General features: G+C 37.6%; 1 long non-coding RNA gene across 1 annotated transcript in view; it reads left to right on the forward strand.

Moving 5' to 3' along the window:
- The first annotated feature begins 4,603 nt into the window (after positions 1 to 4,603).
- LOC116552228 overlaps positions 4,604 to 18,079 on the forward strand; it is a 90,575-nt gene continuing 77,099 nt past the window's right edge. The window contains exon 1 of the long non-coding RNA XR_004269282.1: positions 4,604 to 5,101. This is a non-coding gene — a long non-coding RNA (uncharacterized LOC116552228). The remainder of the gene's footprint in view (positions 5,102 to 18,079) is intronic.

An 18,079-nucleotide genomic window follows, 5' to 3' on the forward strand; every position in this document is an offset into this window, starting at 1 on the left:
ATTTATAATAGTAATAAATTGGAAGCAACATAAATGCTTAACAATAGGGGTAGTTTAGATGAACTACAGTTTGCATATTTGAAGGAACATTATACTGTTATTAAAAAAATGTAGCTATAGAAAATAGCTACATATATTGTTAGGTGAAAAAGAAGAATAATAACTAAAAATGGATTTGTAATTGTAAAAAGCACATGAAGTAATGTCAAAATGTTTAAAAAAATTTTTCCATGTTATAAATTTCCTACCATTTAAAAATATTTCTTTATAGTTTTGAATGGGAAACTGATAATGTAAAAGAGTTGATTCACAGACTCAGGCATCTTAATAGGAATGAGAAGTGCTATAGTCCTGCTCACCTGTTTGGTGGTGGATAAAGGCTGAGAGGCTTGCAGCACTGCTGTTGGCATTGAGGGGAAGGAAGCGTCATTTCTCAAACAGACTTGGACAAACACATGTTGTGGGAGGAGTAGCAAGTCAGATGATTCCTACCTGCATTGCCAGTAAACTAGACTCGAGTTATGGGCCAAAACCAAACCTGTGAGCATACACAGACCATGCCCTCCATGAAGAAGAACTCATGCAGATGAAAACTAATTCTTGAGTGATACTACTTGTGTCAGAAAAAATCTGTAAAGTCAAAACAAAGATAACACAACAGCAACAACAAGTAATTGAAAATTTTATTGATTTACTTTATATTCTATTTCTGTTTTTGGTGAATAAATAATATGCTTCCCCCCTCCACCAACCTAGACAATAGGATATATGGGTTTTAAGATAATTCTTTGTTGCTTAAGCCTATGAGTACAAGTTTAATAGAGATGATGTAGCCTTAATGATTTATTTTTTTCTGATACTGGTCAAGTCAAAGAATTCATAGCTCATTATCTGAATTTTATTTCCTCCTGTGTTAATTAATTAGATTACTTATTTGGCAAATATTAATTGATTCTTATTACAGTTTAGTCTTGGTTTTTTGTGAATGAATTTTCTAGATTTCCATTTATTAGATTAAATAAAGAGAAATTTATATTGAGTTTAGATAAACCATTAAGGTAATTTAAAAATATTTCAAAAATAAGACAAAAATACACCATTTAGTTTAAATTTCATTATATATTCTCAAAGAAGTGATTCTCAAAATTAAATGTGATCAAGGATCACCTGAAAAACTTGCTAAAAATGCAGGTTTCTAGGCCCTAACATCAGAGGCTTGGGGTAAGGTTGGAGATACTTGCTTAAAAGAAATAGAAAAGAAGATTCTGATGTAGATATACTATAATTCACACTTTGGGGGAAAATAGATGCATGCACACATATGTGCCATAAAGTATTTTCATTAAATATTTGGAGTTGAGCACTAATTTATCACTGTGAAAATAAAACAACCAATAAAATGAAAAAATTACTAAAAAAGATTTGGCGTTGCCTCCCAAAACATGGTTTTGCTTTTCCTTTTTTGGAGATCTGTAGGGAAAACTCATCACCATGATGTGGATGATGTCAGTTCTTCTATTCCTAGCACACTTTGGACACGTAATCCCTTTATTTCACAATATACATGCTGAGGCAATGCTCTTTTTGTTTTATGAGCTGATAATTGTGTGTCAATGATATCACAAGTGAAAGGAAAGTTAATAAGAACTGCATTTAGTTACAAGTAGCATTTTCAATATTATTATCAAATGTGGGTACTTTTCAAACATTCCAATATTAGAATCTAGATTTTGATAATGGAAGTTCCATTGTGAAAACCACATATAAATGTGTTACAAAGACTGCTTTATAAAACTCATTTATTCTATATTCATATGTGTATATAATATGTGTATACACACACACAGTTGTGTCTGTGCTATGAGAAGATAATAAATGCATTTCTCTGTTAACGAGTCATTATTTTTTAGTATGCCATGCCTTCTTATTTCTCTTTCTTGAGAAAGTAAATGGCCGATTTTCTTTAAACACCATACAAGAGAGTGATGTACAAATCAGCTATACCTGGCCTTTTTTTTTGTAGTTGTTTTACCTGCGAAATTATCTAGCATAATAAAAGAAGGGTAGGCTTTAAACTAAAGATATGTTAAGGCAATGATTCCTAACCTTTGTATGCATAAGAATCACATGCTATATGTAATATATTTATTAATATTCAGATTCATGGGCCTCCACTAAATCTTAAGTAATGCCCAATAATTTACATTTTAATGAATACTCCAGGTACTTTTGAAGCTAATATTATGCCTTTTCTATTTTGAGAAATTACTTCTTAACAGGAAGTTTGTAAAATAGCTTACGGGAGTTAATTTTAAGTGACCTATGCTTTAAAACCATTGGAGAAACTTATTTTAGCCTTAATTAAGGGGCACTTAGCAGTATAAAAGAAGGATCGCAAAGTTTTCCAAGCATGGATTTTACATTTGGATGGCCACTGGGAACAAGTACATCATTTTGTTTCCTTTAGGAAAGCATGTGTTGGAAAGTCAGACCTTTGGCAAGAACAGATGCTATCAGGATATACAAAACCATGATGATGTGAGAACCAAAGACACGACAAAGTATGGCAGTGATCAATGGGACTTGCTCTGTGCCAGGTACTGCTCTAAGCTCCTTATATGTACTAACTTATTTTACCTTACAACTACTCTATGAGGTAGATATTATTACTTTGCCCATTTTACAAATGGGGAAATAGAGAAGTAAGATGTTAAGTAACTTGTCCCCTCCTGCAGCTTGTGAGGAATACCCAGGATTGTCTGGACCCAAGCAGTCTGATCTGCTCAGAGCAGAATGCCCTGGGGTCTAGACCTTCGCCCTGTACTATACCACTAGTAAAGGGCTGGTTTTCTGGAAAACTCATTTATGCTTTTGCCAAACAAAGTGGTTTTCACATTAAGGCAAGTTCCTATGGAGGCAAAGCCATGAATTTAATGCCACCTAGAGCTTTTTTTTTTTTTTTTTTTTTTTTTTAAATAATTATTTTTTAAGAGATCAGATCTTGCTATGTTGCCTAGGCTGGACTCAAATTCTTAGGCCCAAGCAATCCTGCCACCTCAGTATCCCAAGTAGCTGGAGCTGCAGGTGTGCAACACTGCACACAGCTCTTTTTGATCTGGAATTCTTTAAATTTCTAGAGAAGACCAACATGAGAGAAAAATGAAAGCAATCGCAGTGCAGATGTGGTCTGGTGTCAATCTTCAGGAGGGTTCAAAGAGGAGACTTAGAACCACATACCTAGATAGAATGAACTGTGCACCTGGGCCTCAACCGAAAGTCTTTGATAAATAGAGGGTGGCTACCCAAGCAGTATGGACTTGCCTTGAACCAATGGTTTTTGTATTAGTTTTTAATTGCTGCTGTAACAGTTACCACAAACTTAGTAGCTAAAGCAACACAGATTTATAGCCTTACAGTTCTGTAGGTAAGAAGTCTGATGCAGGTCTCACTGGGCTAAACTCAAAGTGTCAGCAGGGCTGCATATCTTTCTGGAAGCTCTAGAGGAGAATCCTCTTCCTTGCTTTTTCCAACTTTTAGAGGCTGCCCACATTCCTTTACTCATAGCCCCCTTTCTCCATCTTCAGAGCCAGCAATGGCTGGTTGAGTTCTGTTCACATAGTGTCCCTTTGATCATCTCTTCTGTCTCCCCCCTCCACTTTTAAGAACCCTTGTGATTATATTGGGCCCACTCAGATAATGGAGGATGATCTCTCTATTTTAAGGTCAGCTTATTAGAAACTCAATTCCATCTTGGTTCTCATTTTCTATGTAACTCAACATATTCACAGGTTCCAGGGAGTGGAATATGAATATGAATATTTTGGAGGGTGTCTTTACTTGCCTACCACAGCTTTCTAAAGAGTAAGGTGATTGTGAGAGAGGGGGCTGTTTCAGCATGCAGGGCTTATTCATTGAAGACTGGATGTTTGCTTTGGAAGGAAAGCTTCCTTCCTCTTGGCCAGTGAGGTGCCTTTGGCAGCCACACATGTTGGCAGAGCACTAGTGGTGAAAGACCTGTTGGCTGGCTAGCAGATAGGAAGGGAAGAGGCTGTGTCATACCTGGAAAGGCTGAAGTATCCTTGTTGGCTAAGGACTTTTCATCCTCTATACATCAACTTGATTGAGTTGTTTCTAATGTTTGCAGAGAAGGAAGGTACTAAGGGTTTTTCCCTTAGCAGGAGAAAAACCAAGCTGCTCCCCAGATCAGGCATGGAGGGATGAGTGGAGAGGAGCTCCTGTAGAGTTGGAATCTCAGTTAACAGAGGTGGAAATATGAGCCAAATATGTTTTTGGTTGAAGCTGAGTCTCTCTTTCTTTCCTTTTGCCTTCCCCACCCCCGCTTCCTTCCTTCTGGCTGTCAAATTTGTGCTGTTGATGTGGTTTGGGAAGCTAGGATTACATAAGCACTGCTCTTGCCTAAACAGGCTGTGTCTGTAGTGTCAAAGCTGGCTCATTCATGTAGAAAACAACACTAAAAGTAACAGCCAAACTTAACATGCACATTCAAAATTTTAAACTTACGGTCTTCTGATGAGCACTAAAGCAGTAATTTATAAAGGCATGATTAGAAAGCGGGGGAGGTGTACAAAATTGAACAATTGTACTGTTGACTGCTGGAGGCTTTTGATTTTTTTAAGTTAAGCGAAGTGGAAATAGTTGATTGAGATCCTAAAGAAGAATCATGTGACCTGAGTGAAAAGAAACCCACAAGCCATTGGTCTTAGAGTTGATGTCAAATAAATCACGCAGAATGCTGCCCGTATATCATGAAAGGACTTTCTGTTTTTCCCCAGAGCAGACTAGACCTATCTTAGATACATGCTTACCTTATTTCTGTTGTTTGGTGTCTGTGTGGACAGATGATTGAAACAGCTGTGGACTTGCCTGACACTATGTCATCAGCTATTGGAAAGAGTGCTTTGAACAAAGACATCGTGGGCCCCCTGAAGGGAAGAGGAAGCCACAAACAGCATCAGAACGTGAAGAAAATGTAGGTCACAGCTGCTACCCTTGGGACCGGGAGCACACTTTTATACCTCATGACGCTGAAAGCATGAGAAGGATGCAGGGGGAATATATGCATCATCTCAGAGTACAAAGGGTAGAAATATGGGTGTCTCAGACTTTCTTTTTCTTCTAAAAGAGTTAGCTCATTTAAGCAATAGTATAATCGTACTTGGCGGATGTGTGGGGCAGAATGTGTGTGTGTCCACTCTTGTTGTGGAGATCTATTCCATAAATTTTTAATTTTTACGATAGTTTTTGAAGGCTCTTTATATAAAAACAAAGCAAATACAAAACACTAATATGCAAAACATCAACTCTTTAGCAAGTCTTTTCCCAAAATGAACTTATTTCAGCATAAAGTGGAATAGTAAAATTTAAAGGAAGGGTAGGTGGTGATGTGACGAACTAGCCTTTCCATAACAAGGACGTCCTGTTTTCTTCTTTATTCATTTCTGTGCTTCCATTTTACTTGGCTCTAGGTGTCTTAAATATGCTTATAAATAGCTTTACCCAAAGGCACTGGGAGTTTACAAAGAGTGGAAATTTTAAAAAAATGTTGTCACACTGTTCTTTCCCCACGAAGCCCCAATTTTGCCCTTTGAGTGCTTCTTGCTGAATGCTTGCACAACATCCGGCTGCCTTTGCAGACGTGCCCTCCCACTCGCCTCTATGGTTCCTTCTCTCCTTTCTTCCTTGGGCTGATTCCTCCCCTCTTCTGGGGTCTTGATGCTTCCCAGAGCTACTCCCTAGTAAAACTCTAAGCTACTCTTGTAGGCTATAAGTTCATGCCTTTCCTTATGCGTGGAGAATACCAGAAATAGGAGGCAGATTATTATTTGTATCCATGACCATCCAGAGCATTAAATTAGTCTGGTAATGCCCTTTAACTTTTTGCAAGTTCTATCTGATTTAGGCCCATCTGATAAAAATTTTAAAAAGAGGTTGGCAAACTATGCCTGAGGATCAAATCCAGCTCACTGCCTGTTGTACAGCCTGTGTGTTAAAGACCAATTTTACATTTTCAAATTGTTGAAAACAATTAAAAGAAGAATAATATTTCAAGACACACAATTTTGGTATCCATAAATAAAGTTCTTTTGGGATTCCATTGCTCTCATTTGTTTATATATTGTCTAAAATGCTGTTTTTGCATCACACTGGCAGAGTTGGACTGCAAGGCTGAAACATTCACTATCTGGCTCTTTTCAGAAAAAGTTTGTCAACCTCTGATTTAACCAATTTGTAAATTTACATATTAATTTGCTAGTGACCCACAAGAGAGCAAAATTTCCGGGGCAGAAATGATATTTTTGTGATTATTAAAACCTTAGGAGTTAACTCAGTGACTGACTTGTAGCAGTTACTCAGTAGATAGCTGTTGGAAAGATTTACAATGATCCAGCTTATATACAGCTTTTAGAAGAATATCTGTTTGGGGAAGTTTTGCCAGCAGGCAAGAGATTCATGTCTTTTCTCCTTAGCTTTTCTCTTCCCTGTATACATATTACGGAACACACACACTTAGAATGTAATCTTCTTTTTAACAGATCACTAAAATTTGGAATTTATCAAGTTTTCCACAATTAGAGATTTTATTCTTAAAATTATATACCCTTCTTAGAGGCTGTGTGCTGGTTATCTATGACTGCATGCAAATTACCCCAAAACCCAGTGATTTAAAATAACAAGCATTTTAATTAATTAATTAATTGTGGGACATTCTTTCGTGGGTTAGGAATTCAGTCAGGGCTTAGCTGGGGATTCTTCTGCTCCATGCAATCTCTCTGGCATCACTAGAGAGGTATTCAGTTGGCACCCAGGCTACTCTGGAGGGTTCTGTGCCTGTTGCCTTTGTGGGGATGGTGGGAAAGGGGGTTCAGCTGGCCCCTTCTCTATATAGTCTCAGGGCCTCTCTGTATGACCTCTGCAGCAGGGAAGTCAGAGCTGTGGTGACTCAGAGCTCCCAGAGACCAACATGGAGATTGCCAGTTCTCTTAGAGTGAAGGACCAGAGTGCAGAGTGTCATTTTGACCACACTGTATGCATCAAAGCAGTTACCAGCAAGCTCAGATTCAAAAAGAGGGTAAATAGATCCCACTTCTCAAAAGGAAGACTGTTAAAGAATTTCTGGCCATCTTTAATATACCATAGACTTCTTCTAGTTTGATTTTTAACTTCACTATTTCAGCCATGTGGGACAGCCTCCCTTGTTCTCCTAACATATTATCTTTCTTAAACTGTCTTCCACATTCTCATTTCTGAGCCCTGGAATTGTCAGGTGTCTAGATAAAGACCAGCTCAGGCCGGGCAGAGTTATGAGGGAATGGCCAAAGGACACTGGGTGCCATTTTCAGAGTGATTCTTCTCCCACACAGTCCACCTCACCTCCTAAAATACATAAAGAGGAGCTAGGAGGTCTGCAGGCCCACTCTGAACCCCAGCTCTCTGGGAGGGAAGTTCTAAACTATATTTCTGTACATTATACTTAAGGACATCTTACATAATATAATTTGGAAGGTATACTTTTTTTCTTTTTTGTCACCCAGGCCAGAGCATAGTGGTGTGATCATGGCTCACTGCAGCCTCAGCCTCTTGGGCTCAAGTGATCCTCCCATCTCAGCTTCCCAAGTAGTTGGGACTATAAGCACATGCCACCATGCTGAGTTAATTTTTCTATTTTTTGTAGAGTGGGGTTTCACCCTATTGCCCAGACTGGTTTTGAATTCCTGAGCTCAAGCAATCTGCCCTCCTCAGCCTCCCAAAGTGCTGGGATTACAGAGTTGAGCTACCACATCTTGTCTAATTTCTTTTTTTCATTCATTGAAAAGAGGAATCAGCCTTGTCTCTCACTGCGGAGAAATAGCTAAAGAAACACAAGCCAAGGTAATGTCAGTTCAGGGCCTGATTTATAGAATTTTTTGGAGAAAATCTCATCACGAGAAGATCACAAGTGATAAGCACACAGGAGATATATGTGTGTGTGTATATATATATATATATATATATATTTAAATACATCAAAATCTTGTGGACAAGTAAGGTATTCCAAATACTATAATATTTCTTCATCAGCTGGGGTACTCCTTCTCCTATGGTCTGATGACCAGAGATGTCAGCAAGGTTATAGCCATATGTAGATTCACCAGCTGAAAGAGAAATCCAGGCCCTTCTGCTGCTTTGCATCTGGTTTTGTAATTGTATTTTCTTTTCTTGCAGCTCTAGGCCCTGCCCTGCTGTAACAATTGCTTTCTTTCTGTGCTCCGTGGGAAACTTGTTTTCTTCTTCCATAGCTGATATCTGGTAGCCTCCTTGCACATTTCCCCTGGTGGTCAGAGTTCTTAGTAACTGAAGCTGTTGTGGCCAACACTGAGTGACCACAGTACATTGTCACTGTTGCAGATAAGCCCCAGTACTTCCTTGTTCTATAAAAAGTCACATGAGGTTGTAGGGCTGGAATGTAAATTTTCTGCAGGCAATCAGAAACTCTTGATATTTCACACGGAGAAAGGAAAGGGCGTGTCCCGGTCATGAAAATAGGATTGTACATTTTTCTTTTCTTCCTTTTCTCTCTGATGCAGAGATGGATCAGAGCAAGGTCTCTAACTGGTGAAGCAGTTACTCAAAAAATTGAGACTGGTACTGGAAAACTGGTCCGTGGTTCCCGTCTTTGTTGTTGGTATTACGTGTGTGTGTTTCGAGAACTTTGAACATGCAGAAGAGTTTGTACTTTCTGTGGCTTGTCTGGGTTCAAACAAATGTGCAACCTTTTGAAGAGTCATTTTCATTGGCTAAAAATGAACTCTGCTTTATTATTATCAGATACTGTAAACAGAGATAGCACAAACCTTTGAAAAATGCTTTATAATGTAGTGGAGAGCTAAACCATTAATAATCCGTCTTTAAAGATCTGAAAAACATCTGTGGTAAGATCTTGCCAGGAGGAGAGTTTTCCTTTGAAACAGTTTTTCCTTCATTTGGCAGAATTGATATTTAAGGGGGACCTTCCTGACATATGTTTTTATAGTCCTTAAACTCTCTTTTTCTTCAAAAATATTATATAGTTTTTGAAATTGGTGGATCCTCTTCGTTAACTCACTTTGAATTATTCATAATCACTACCACCGTCCCTCAGGTAGGAGACTTTGGAAATCCCCCTGACATCCTTTCTCGACAAATTTGTCTCTGGTTGCCTGCCTACAATATTTTTTTCCTAATCTGACTAGCCATCTCTGACTTATTTTAGCACATGCAGCATTTCATAGCCTGATATAGTAGCACGCTACATAATTTGAAAAGAAGCTTTCCACTGGGACAGTGGCCACAGATTGCCTCAAAGAACAATTCAAGTTCTTTTGATATGGAAAGAGAGCCCTGAAGAGCTATTATTTCTTACCTGGTATGAGCAGTTGGGGGACTAATCACTAGGAGTTTTATCCAAACTTCTCTTGGTTCTTCAGGAGTCGTTGACAGGGTGGTTTTAAAATCTCAACCCTCTGAAGAGACAAATTTTTCTCTTTATTCTATTGAAATTCCAAAGAGGTAATATTGCCCTGAATCCCCTTTCAGCTTCTTTTGGCGTCTACTTGTCATCATCCCAACCTACCACCTTGGTACTAAATGTGGGGCCCTGTCCCTCAGAACTTTGCTGTCTGCTGGTGGCCAAGAAAGTCCTGGTAAGGCCTAAGATAATAGAGCAAACAAGGGTGTTTGTAGCCTAATCAGTGTCTCCTGAAAACTCGAAGCACAGAATTCAAAGGTTGACTTTCTCCCAATGTACTTTCCTGTCATATTTTAGGATGGTATCTTCTTGAATCACAGGTGGGTAACCTGGACAGGATCTGAACTCAGAGCTGTTTAGAAAGATGAAAAAAAAAAATACGGTTTTTTATTTGCTTGTGGAAACACTTGTCCCTGATCTGACCAGTGGCCACATGTGACAGGTTATGATAAAATTCAGGGACTAACTTATGATAACCCTGATTTAAAAATGTAAACATCCTCCAGCATGCTTAAGTCCAGCCTACTGGGTTCTTTTTGGAGTTTAAGGTCAGTTACAGCTTTCTGGCCTTTAGAACTTGATGTCCATTTCTAGGGAAGGACAATATGGTTTAGAAATCAAACTTAAATGGCTAGAATGGTTACTGTTCTTTTTCAAGTCCAAGTATAAAGCCAGAATTAAACACTTTTCCTTAACATTATGCCATACTTAACTTTCATGGTTCCATATTATTAAAAATAAATTGTGATTTATGCTCTTACAACTTCCAAAAAGAATTAGAAGCAGAATGCAAAAGTATTATCAATGCAATGTCTCATGTTGACATCACTGTCCTAAAATCTTCCTTGCAAAGAAACGATGAATTTGTTTTTTCTCAGCAAATTTCTTCTTCTAGTGACACATTACACAAGAAATACTGGATACTTTATTTTTTAAAAGTGGAATTGTGCCAAAGTCTACCAGTTCTATCCAGTAGGAAAAATAGATTTCCTTATTTTACATGGCCTCATGAACTATATGCATGTATACATGTGTTTCCTAGTCTTCATAGATGTGAAGTTTTCTATTTTGCTTTCTCTTTCACATAATGGAGCCATGTAAATCAGTGGAGCCTTCTGTGGCATTTCCCATCCCTCTGATTCTTTCTAGCTCTTTGCATCTGAACAGATAGAATGAGTATTCGTGGTTTAATATCTTGTGCCAGTATTTTCTGTGTATATTCTGTAGCTGAGCATAGTTCATTGTATTTATTAATTTTTGTTGGCTAATTTCAAACTGGTAATTTTAAGCCTGAAAGGCCTACATGCCTTGCCTCTGATTGAAAGACACTCTGATGGCTTCAGAAATGCTAAATGAGTTACCCTCGATGTATTGTTAAAAGCAGCTGTCTTCAGGGGCTTCCTATTCAGGGGCCTTTGAAACACTGGGTCCTGTATTAGTCCATTCTCACACTGCTGTTTAGTTTGGTGCAAAAGTAATTGTGGTCTTTGCTTTTAAAAGTAATTGCCATTAAAAGTAATCACAATAGCTTTTGCACCAACCTAATATAAAGAACTACCTGAAACTGGGTAATTTATAAAGAAAAGAGGTTTAATTGAAGCATGGCTGGGGAGGCCTCAGTAAACTTACAGTCATGGTGGAAGGTGAAGGGGAAGGAGGTATGTCTTATATGGTCAGGGTAGGAGGAAGAGAGCGAAGCGGGAGGCGCCATACGTCTTTAAATAAGCAGATTTTGTGAGAACTCTCTCTCAAGAGAACAGCAAGGGGACGTCTGTCCCCATGATCCAATCACATCCCACATGGCCCTTCTTCCAACACTGGAGATTACAATTCAGCATGAGATTTGGGCAAGGACAGAGACCCAAACCATATGAGGTTCTTACTGTTAATTTTTTCTTAATGCATGACAAGACTTGGATTATAAATCCAAGCTAAGATTTTCACTCAGGAAATTTGTGCATACTCAGAAATGCACAATGTCTTCCGCATGGAATACTATGCAGCTGTAAAAAGGATGAGTTTATATCCTTTGCAGGGACGTGGATGAAGCTGGAAACCATTATTCTAAGCAAACTGACACAAGACCAGAAAACCAAACACTGCGTGTTTTCACTCATAAGTGGGTGTTGAATAATGAGAACACATGGACACAGGGAGGAGAACATCATACACCAGGGCCTGTTGAGGGTTGGGGGGTAGGAGAGGGATAGCAGGGAGTAGGAGGATAGGGGAGGGATAGCATTAGGAGAAATACCTAATGTAGATGACGAGGTGATGGATGCAGCAAACCACCATGGTACATGTATACCTACGTAACAAACCTGCAAGTTCTGTACATGTACCCCAGAACTTAAAGTATAATTTAAAAAAAAAGAAAATGATTCTTTCCATGACATTGTAATCATTTTCATCCTCATTAAATGCTTGTGGAATATTTACCATTTGCATTATGATAGGCATTTAGGCATGATGGCAAGTGTGAGGAATTATATAAATACATATGCACTCAGGGGCCTTGAATTTAGGTTGTTCCAGTAGATGCACTATTCACAAAGAGGTGAATGACTATCCAGGTAGGGCACTGTGAGTACCAAGTACCTGGAGAAGACTGGCATTCATGCCATGCCTGTGGACATGCTGATGCTCCGAAGGGGGTCTTAGCTTCTCTGAAGTGAAGTGATTGAGGGTAGGGTAGAGTCATGGCAAAGAACAATCCTGAAGGTCAGGGGTTTGAGACAGGTTGGGGGATGGGGAGGCGACTGCTTGACATATTATCTTTTTTCAGAGAAGCAAAGAGAAGACGGAATGACCCCGACTAAACACAAGTAGCCTAGGGGGAGGAGTTCTGTCTATGGCCATGAGTTGTGTAGCCTCAGGCAAGTCATTTAGTGTCCTGGAATCGTAGTTGCTATCTTTGTAAAATGAGGGTTGGTTTACTCTTTGAAATAGAGTAGGGACAAGTTCTGAGGTGGAAGATTAGCAGGAAAAGTCTAAGCAATTAATTTGCGAGACAGAAACTATACAGACTGCTTCCTTCTCAGTAATAAAACTATCATCAAAAGATCATCATTCTAAGGTACTGCCAGTTTGCAATCATGATTGGTGGATAGACTTGGTAAGAGGCTATAACATATGTGCTGAGAAGCACAGTGAAATGGAATTAATAAAATTAGGTAAGATTAATAATGACAGGTCTTAGGTAGTTGGGGAAATGTCTGAGAGCTTAATCAATGAAGTGATAGAATCTGAAGTTTAAATTTATGATTCAGTTACCTTCTGAATGTTCTCATTATGATACAGTGAGTCTCCCAGACTGTGGCTTTTAGGCTAAGCAATGTTATGCATATTATGGGTCACAAGGGATTTGACTGTGTCAGGTTTCAGCAATAATGATTCTGAGAGCTCCATTAAACATTTCTGCTTTCCCCACTAGTGAGCTAGAAGGCAAATTAGGCAGCAGTGAGTGAGGATTGAAGGAAATAGAAATGAGCAGCAATGGTCACAGCGAAAGTGAGATGAGGCTGTGCACACTCACAGTAGTTTACAGGCTTACGGGGAATGAGAAGTCATTTGAAAATGTGACTGGAAGGAAATGCATTGTGAGAAGAGCCTTGGAGGAGAGATATGTGTGAATCATGGCCAAAAATCAGCTCAGTGGGAACCTAAAAAACATGATGTTCAAAACTCAAGGAGCTCAATTCTGCCTCAGCACTGTAGGGTGACTATAGTAACAATAATTTATTGTGTATCTCAAAATACCTGGAGGAGAAGACTTGAAAGTTTCCCAATGCAAAGAAATGATAAGTGTTTGAGGTGATGGATATCACACTAAATGCCCTGACTTGATCATTATACATTGTACCCCATACATATGTACAGTTTTAAAAAAATGTACATTTTTTAAAGGTGAGAATTAATGATTTAATTATAGTATTTTTATGGCCGTAATCCTTGTTACACTTTTCTTTACCTGTTTTTTAAAAACTATACATATGTATGGGGTACAATATATACATATATGTCATTATATGTAATGTATGATATACATATCATTATATATTTTACAGTTTTATGTACATTTAAAAAATTATACATAAAAATGCTACATAAAATATACATTAATTATATCATATACATATTGTACAGTTTTTAAAAAATGTACATAAAACTGTATAATATAATGATATGTATATGATACATACATATGACACATATGCATATACTGTACCCCATACATATATACGGTTTTTAAAAAAAGGTAAGAGTATAACGAGGATTGCGGCCATGAAAATAGTATAATTAAATCATTAATTATCACCTTCAATTCACCTCGAAAAGTTTACCCTGCTCCCCCATCCCATCCCATCCCATCCCAACACACATATTTTAGGTAAATTGAGTGAAATTTTTTTCTATTATGGAAGTTGGTTATCCCAGGTCAGGAAAACAATCTACCCTAAAACTGTATTTAAATGCTTGAAAACTTGAGTCTCAAAAAAGGATGCAAATATGAAGTTAGGTCCAAAATTCCCACTAATTAGAGAATTTAAATGAAAACAACATTGAGATAGGATCATTTTTCCTGATCAGATTAGGGACAAATAATCAAGTATAGATGGTATTGGCACCACCACCCCCACATCCTTTTGGCTGATCCCAGAGTTTGTCTGTAGATCTTTCTCAGATATGACAACACTTTCCTGCACCTTTCTTCCAGAGGGCTTTGTTTGGACACAGGACCATCTTGTCCCTGTATAGTTCAGATGGGAAGTAACTAAGCGAGAATGCCTTGGAGTGCCTCTCAACAACTAAGGGCTTGTGAATATTTCACTTCTTTGCCTTTTGTTGGAACAATCCTAAGTTGTGTTCCATATGGCCTCTCCAAGGGTCTCTGGAGTAATTGAGCCCAATTGCCCACACAGTAGGGTGATCAACTTATCTCAGGTTTTCTAGAACTGTCCCAGTTTCAGCATTGGAAATTCTGTGTCCTGGGATATCCTACTGATTTCATGCAAACTGGGATAGTTGATCACTAATAGAGGTAACTGGCTAGTTGATGTTCTCGCTATTGGTTCCCCACTTCCTGTTTTGTTTCCTTACAACTTCACAATGATTCCTGGAATTATCTTCAAAATAAACTACAGTTGCTTCCTGATTTACAATGAGGTTATGTCCTGATAAACCTTTGTAAATTGAAAATATGATTACACCGAACCTACCAAACATCATAGCTTAGCTTAGCCCAACTAAAACGTGCTTGGAACACTTACACTGGCCTACAGTTGGGCAAAATCATCTGGCAACACAATATACTATACAGTATTGGTGTTTTTACCCGTGTGTGGCTGAGTGAGAGCTACAGCTCATTGCCATGACCCAGCAACACATGAGAGAATCACACTGTTTTCTACTGAATGTCTATAGTTTGTGCACTGTTGTAAAGTTGAAAAACTATAAGTGGAACCATTGAAAGTCAGTGACCATCTGTATTGCATTCATATTTTTGTCTCAGGACCTGCTTTCAGGGGAATCAAAGTGAAGCCAGTTGATGATATCCATGCTTGTAAGGGTATAGATAAATAATGCGACTCATACATTTTGTGGTAGAAGCAGAAATTTTCACAGCCCTTTGGAGGGTAATTGAACAGGTCATGAGCGTTTTTTAAAAGTGCATACACTTTGAATCAGGAATTCTTTGTCTAAGACTTTCTTTGATAGTAATGTCCAAATGAGCACAAGGATATAAACATGAAGATGTTCTCTGTGGATTGTCATACAATAAAAAAATTAAAAATACCTGTCAATGTCTGTCAACATATCACTGATACAAATGATTTAGCAAATTGTAGTATAAGCATTCTATAAAACACTATGAGGCTATTAAAGAATCATGAGGTCAGTCTGCATTTACTGGTAAGAGATGTTTATGATATACAAGTAAGCAAAGAAAATCAAATTAAAAAGATGTGTATCATGCTTTCTATATATCTGTATTTTTTCTCTCTCTTCCTGAAAACACACACACACACACACACACACACACACACACACACACACACACACACAAACAATTAACATAATACCACTATGGAGAGAGATGGCTTAGGCGTAAAGGTGAAACAGAAGGGGTTATAAAGGAAATTGCCTCTGTTTATTTAATGATGATCATGATGAAGATTTTTTTTTTTTACAATGGCTGCAAATTATTTTTAAAATGGAAAAAATAAAAAATGCACTGCGTTTGGAAATGAACACTGAAGCATTCTTCACCATTTAAAATTTTCATAAACTCCATCAATATTGGCAGCAAGAGAACTCGAGATTTGAGCTGCGTGTTCTTTTTCTGTCTCACATATACCAGTGTAAAAGTGTGTTGTAACCAAATTTAAGCATATAGGTGACTTAAAAGGAAATTCATTAGAGAAATTGTCCTATTCAATAGCTGGTAGACATCCAATGGCTGTTGACACCATTGGTTTATAATCAATTGCTTGCTCTTTTAAAGATGAGAAAGACCACATAGACAGAAGATATATTAGGCTGGTGTAAAAGTAATTGCAATTTTTGCAATCGAAAGTAATTGTAATACTTCAAACACTCATTACAGTTTTTACAAACAAAGAAGAAAAACCATAATTACAAGGGCAAACAGGAAATTAAAATCAACTCTAGATGTATACCTAAACCTTTTGCATTTGTTTTGTTTCTTTATTCAGGAAATTAAATGATGTTGAATGATAAAGGTCTGCAATCTCTTAAGTGGTTGAGAGGAAGTATGATATTGACTTAGGAGAAGACTATGGTAAATGGTGCTGTAGTCCGAAGAATGAATAGATTTGAAAAAAATGCAGAGAAAAACTGACCACAGAAAGAGTCAACTCATTGTTGCCTGTGTGTATTTTTGTCTCCAGTTTGTTTTCCATAGACTTCTATGAGTGTGGATGGTTTTGAGAGATTACACACTCACTAGTTACATTGAATCTAACAATGAAGTAAGAAAGATAAGGAGTTGTTGTTAAGAAACATGGTCTCTGTTTGGTTATGTGATTATGAGCAAAGCATCCTAAGTTTAACTTTCTGTAGACTGGGAATAATTATGTTAACTACAAGTTGCTCTGAAGATTAAATGAGAAAGTGTACACCAAATCACTTGGTTTTGATAGTGCTAGTCATGTTGATTTTTATTATTATTCTATTTCTATTTTTTAAAATTCTTGTGTTGGACAAATAATAGTAAGATAACCAAAAGACGAAAACAAACTTTATTAATACATGATTTTTGTAAAACTACTCCTTATGACCTTTAACCTGATCAGAGTGGCTGGTGGATATCCATGGATACTCAAGAGGAACAATTAAGCTGACATTGACAAGCAGCAGCAAATAGTGTCTATTAAACCTGCCTGATTAATGATGTAGGGCTCATTCATTCAACTGATATTTATTAAGTATGAACTATGATTCATGCAGTGCTTTAGATGCTATAGACAGACAATATTGAGTACAACAGGAATTCCACCCCAACAACTTAGAATCTAGTGCAATTTGAAGACATTAAAAATAACAATCCAAGTAGAATACCAACAGCTGGAATCATTCAGTCCTTTTTTCTATTTAAAATCTATTTAATTGTACCTCCAAAACATGGACTTTAACTATAAAAGTATAGAGAAGATTTTGTCTAGTTCTAAAGTTCTATGAATTACTACCCTCAACTTGGGGTTAGCAGAGAAGGCTTCACAGAAAACTACTTTTGAGTTGATCTTTGAAGAATGGGTAAGATTTCCCCAGGGAGGGAAGAGGAACACGGCTTTTCAGGCTGTGGGAAGTATGCAATTTCTCTGGCAAGTAGTAAAGGGTGGAAGGATGAAAAGGGGATTGAAAGTTGAAATTTGTAATCATATGTTATTACTAGCCAAATTCTCTGTCTCAGTTGTCTTTATCCTCTCTCCACTCAGCACTAACTGAAGTTGGAGATACTGGAAGAGTGATTCTGCTTACTCTTAGGGGACATCTTACAAGCTAATGTGAATGGAGGACCACTGAAAAATCCTCCTAAACTCCAAATCCTGGGACTTCAAATCTGCTGCTATGTCAAAAATTTTCATCATGATGATTAGGGCTTTAGTTTAATTCATAGAGGGCATTCTTTTAAAGATATTCATAAAATTGGTGATGATGGCTTTGTTAGTGACCAAGATGATAACACTTTTCTATGAAATCATTCATCCAAATTAGAAGGATGTAGGAATTTCTTAGATAGGAAAGAGAAAAAGAGGAATGAGCTGGGGCAGTGGTCTTTGGCTTGAAATTCCTAAACTCACTGGGAATTGACATGAACGTTCATATCAATTGGTATAATAATAATAATAATGATAACAATGCCTGTGGTTACCACAGCAGCAAAAGCAACAGCAAAAGCAATGAAAAATCAGTTTTCATTGAGTGCTTATGTTATGCTTGTGTTTCTTCATTGTCACCATACCGTATGGGCTTGATTTATTGTTCTCACCTTCTAGATAAAGGAACTGAGACATGAAGAGGTCAAATAACTTATCAAAGATCACAGGACCA

This window comes from Sapajus apella, unplaced genomic scaffold (genome assembly GCF_009761245.1).
Source record: "Sapajus apella isolate SASKATOON/1434 unplaced genomic scaffold, GSC_monkey_1.0 scaffold11, whole genome shotgun sequence".
NCBI lineage: Eukaryota > Metazoa > Chordata > Mammalia > Primates > Cebidae > Sapajus > Sapajus apella.